Source organism: Furipterus horrens, unplaced genomic scaffold (assembly GCF_987537825.1).
Source record: "Furipterus horrens unplaced genomic scaffold, mFurHor1.1.pri manual_scaffold_5, whole genome shotgun sequence".
Classification (NCBI taxonomy): domain Eukaryota; kingdom Metazoa; phylum Chordata; class Mammalia; order Chiroptera; family Furipteridae; genus Furipterus; species Furipterus horrens.
The window spans coordinates 38,681,429-38,686,299 of record NW_028327175.1 but is presented as its reverse complement, the minus strand read 5'-3'; the positions used below and the strand labels follow the sequence as shown (position 1 = coordinate 38,686,299).

At 43.6% G+C, this 4,871-nt stretch overlaps 1 pseudogene; it reads right to left on the bottom strand.

Annotated features, from left to right (window-relative positions):
- Window positions 1-2,850: 2,850 nt before the first annotated feature.
- Window positions 2,851-3,998, bottom strand: LOC150008423 (TLE family member 5 pseudogene; annotated as a pseudogene).
- Between the last annotated feature and the right edge of the window lie 873 nt (window positions 3,999-4,871).

The window sequence follows — 4,871 nt, the reverse complement described above, 5'->3', positions numbered from 1 at the left end:
TTATTGCTCTAGTTTAAAAACTATGTAAGAAAATATAGGCCACCAAAAGAGAACAAAAGCAATAGGAACTATTGCAATACTATTGCAATCAGAAGAACAAACTACTAGAAATAAAAGTAAATAAAATAGAAACAACAGAATTTGAAAGCACTTACGAGCCAGATATGACTGTAACAAAGCCCTAACATGCTTATTTCATTGGTTAGTTCTAAATTAAGATCTTGCTCCTTCCTATTAACACATGAATCCCAGATCCCAGCAAAATCCCACTCACTTAAGTGCTTTGGGGAATCCCTTTTGGTGTTGCATATGAGTTCACATCAGTTCTGTCCATCTGGGTCTGTTCCAGGACAAAAACCTAATCTGGGCCACTTGGAGATGGCTTCTTTGCCATTACCAACCATGTGGTGCTTGACAACATCAAACATTCAACAGCCACTAGACAGTATTGATCTCCTCTCCCCCACCTCTGCCAGCACCACCACCAAAGGCACTGTCTCCCAATGGTTTACTACACCCTCCAGATTCCCCAGTGTACTCAAGATGCATTTAGAGCAAAGAAATTTGGGGAAAATATTCCATTTTACTATACTTCTTTTGATAAATATTTATGGTTGATAGCACTGCGCTGGTCACTAGGGCTATAATGCTGTGCAAAGATAGACATGGTAGCTGCTTACAAAGAGCTTACAATTTAGTGAGAAGAATAATTAACACATGGATGCTTATAGCATGTCAGGAATGATGCTAAATTATTTACCTGTGTTTCCTCCTTAATCATCACAAAACTAGGAAGTAGACATTTTTATTTTCACCACTTTGTAGGATGTTGTGCTAGGCTGAATAATGGCCACTCAAAGATCTCAGGGCCTAATCCCTGGAGCCTACAAAAACAGCAAATAGAATAGTCTGTGAAGATGTGACTAAATCAAGAATCTTGAACTGGGGAGATCATCCCAGATTATCTAGGTGGATCCTAAATCCCATCATAAGAGTCTCCTCTAAGAGAGAGGCAGGGGGAAATTTCACACACGAGAGAGAGAGAGAGAGAGAGAGAGAGAGAGAGAGAGAGAGAGAGAGAGAGAGAGAGAGAAAGAAAGACAAAAGACAGGTACAGCATGGAATGATGCAGCCATAAGGCAAGGAATTCTGAAAAATGCCAGTAACCATCAGAAGCTAAAAGAGTCAGGGAACAAATTCTCCCAGAGCTTCCTAAGGGAGAACTTCCCTATCAAGATTTGATTTCAGAATTCCAGCCTCCAGAACTGTAAAACAATAAATTTTTGTTGTTTTCTGAGTTTGCTATGGCAACAACAGAAAACTAAAACTGATGGGAAACTGAGGATGAGTTAAGTAATTTATCTGAGGTCATAAAGCTAGAAATTTGCAGAGCTTGGGTTTAAACTCAATGAAATGTGTCCAGAGCTCTTTCTTAGCAACTAGGCTAAGGCACTCTAGCAAAATATCTTCTGGGCACCAAATCCTGATGTCTGTGTCCCAATGTCTCGAAGAACATTCCATAACAAGAGCTTATTCTGGCAGTTCTTTTCTCCCTTTAGTTCAGGTAGAAATCCTGGGGCCTAGATGATTGATAGGGACCAATCTCTCCAATAGTCTCCAGGCTTCTTCCCTCCACAGTCTCTGTGCTTTTCTGCTTCTGTCCTCTCTGCTTTCTCCAAAAGAAAATTCTTATGAAAAGAGACTCTTGAAAACCAACTTCTAGACGGCCCACCAATAGTTCTATAATTAGGTAAGATAATTATTTTAAATAATAATGCCCTAGATTTATAATATATGTCAAAAATATCTCTAAGATAATTAATGAACTTCCTAGGTAGAAAAATATTAGATAAAAAGGGGAAAATGGAAAGGCAAGTAATAGGAACATTCTGAAAGTAAATGAAGAAATCTCTGGATTTCTTTCCTCAATATTGTATTTTACATGTTTATCTATATCGGAAATATGCAAGATCTTACTTAATGTGGAATTATTCTTATTCTGGTGCCTCCATCTATACTTTCCAATTTAGTGAAATGCCCATTTCTTGAGAGAACATCACTAAAATACTCATTAGGCAGAAACATTTCTGAGGAAACTTTGCACAACTGAGAGTTACTTTTTTATGTTGTTATAGAGCTGATGTGAGGTCTCTCTCCAGAGTCACAGATTTAATTTTGTGAAACATTAGGAAAACAAAAAATGGCTCAGTGTTTCAAAATGTGGAGGAAAGGGCTTCATTTTACTTACTCTTGGGCTTTGAGCTCAGTGGACCTGTCTGATTGCCTCTGAATGCAATGTTGTAACACAGAGAGATTTTTTTATTTCATACATCATTTATAACTTGTACAAAAATTATACAAAACCAATATACATTCTTCTAAACCAAAGACACAATATCCTGATTTCGTTATTCTTCTGGTCATTGGGAATTCTGTTAAAGCATAAATATCTTATATTTCCATCAATAGTGCTGACTAGTGTTTAAAATATGATCAAACACTTTTATCTTGACCTGGAAGTCTCCTCTGACTGCTTCTCTAGTTCCTCTCTCCTTCCACCTTTGAAATACAGGTGTTTTTTCGGGTTGAATCTATAGTCCTTTCATTTTTCTATATACACAATTGCTTTTCTTTCAACTATGACAATATTCATGGACTCAAATATCACCTGTACTCAGAAATCTCTTCTCTAGCTGATGTTTTTAAAATAAAAAGCTGAAACAAATAAAAACATCTCATGATATCTTTTTTTTTTTTTTTTGAGTACCCTCATCTTTATTTGGGAAAGGGAGAAGGGGAATCTTGGGTTGCCCACCCCCATCCTGCTCATCCTGGCTGGGCAAGTAGAGAGGACCAGGTGGGCATGAGTGTCTGGAACTAGCAGAGGTGACTGGGTGGGAGGTGGAGGGAGAGAAAGGGGTGCCCAGGGCAGGAAGGGGCAACTAGCATTGTGTTTGCATGCAGTGCCAGGGTGGGAAGCTGGGGTGTGCCCTGAGGGGGCCCAGCGGGCAGACTGTCAGTTATACGTGTGTGAAATGGGGAAGTGCAGGGGTGTTAGACTTCTTATTGAGGTTTTGCTCCCTTCTGACCTGGCCTCCCATTTTCGTCTCCAGGCCTCAGCTTGCCTTATCTGTGGTATAAGCAGGTATTCACCCATTCAGGCTGCAGGGGGGAGGAGGGAGGCTGGGAGCCAGAGCAAAGCTAGGGGGTGGCATACAAGCAGGGCTAAGGCCCCAGCAGCTACCATAAATACTACCGGGAGTTTAGCCAATCCGGAGCTGTACTGTCTTGCGGTGAACATTCCTCTCTCTGTGTGTCCTGTCTCCTCCTTGTCCCCCTACCCTCCCCATCCTGGCCACCCGCTAATCCGACTTCTCTCCGTCGTCCTCCTGGTGGGTGTCACCGTCGTGCCCATTCTTGTCTTCCTTGGAGAGGTGGGCCTGGGAGCCCAGCGCAGACAGCGAGAGAAGGCCAGTGCCAGTGCTGACCGCTGGCAGTGAAGGCGGCTGCAGCCCCACGGGAAGTGGGGTCAGGGGCAGGGCCAGAGCCTGGAGCTGAGACAGTTGGTGGGCCTGGAGCTGCTGTCGAATGATGGAGTTCAGCTCTGGAGCCGTGACCTGCTTAGCTCTCTTGATGGCTCCCAAGACTTGCTGCTGGTGCTCTTGGGAAAGGTAGGGGAGCACCTGGGCACAGATCCCATTCAGCCTCTTGACAATTTCAGCCTGCTTGTGCATCTCAATGTTCAAGCCATAGGACATCTCGTAGTACATCACATAATGACGCTGCATCTCCGACTTCTCGCTGGCCAGTTTGTCACATTCGAGCTTCAGGCTGTGGTACTGAGCCTGCAGCAGCTGAAACTCGTCTTTAATGCGGTCGCAAGAGTCAGAGGTGGTGAATTTGAGTTGCTGGGGTAGGTGTGACGAGCCCGAATGCCTGCTTTGTGGAAACATCATGTCAGTCGCTGCGGGGGGCGCGGGCTGCGCCCCAGCTGTGCGCCCCGGCTCCGGCGCCTCGAGGCGCCGGGCTGCCGCGCCTTTGTCCCGGCGCCGATCAGCAGTTCCCGGGGCCGCCGCTGCAGCCTCTTGCGCCCGGCCTCGACCGCTTCCTGCGCCCCCTCCCCGTGCGCCCGGCCCCGGCGCGCCCCGGGCCCCGCTTCCTGCGCGCCCAGCGCCCCTCCCGCCGCCCGCCTCCTCGCACGCCGGGCCGCGGCTCCTATTGTCTAATGGTGGCGACGTCGGCTCATAATATCTTTAACATGATAATAGTATCTATTTAATAAAAAATCAATAGTGATATTGCCCCATTAAAGTCAAGAACAAGGTAAAGACAGTAAATAACTCTACTGTATTTTTATATGTTCTAGAGGAACTAGCCAATACAATTAGGCATGATAAAAAAATTAAATGTATGAAAATTATAAAAGGGAGGGTAAAATGATCTGTCCTTCAGGTGACATGAATCAGTGAGGCCACCATGTTTCACAAACTCAGGGGCCATCATTCCCGTTTTATTCTGGCTGTACAGTGTGGCAAACAGGCATGATTACATACCTAGAAAACCAATAGAATCCACTGAGAACTATTACAAACAATAAGATAATTTAATAAGCTGGCAGGAAGAAATGAATAGGTAGAAGAAAATAATAGCTTTCACATATAAAACAATACTAGTTAGAATAACTAATGGTATAAAAGCCTTAATTTACAATAATAATAAAAAATATTAAATACCTAGAAATAAACCTAACATTAAAAGGGCAATATGAGACTTCTGGTTTTCAGTCCAGCAGGACCTTAGAAGTTGTCACTGTCCTAATAGGTAAATAGCTAAACAAGCTGAAAAACCAACATAATTTCTTAGATCTGTCA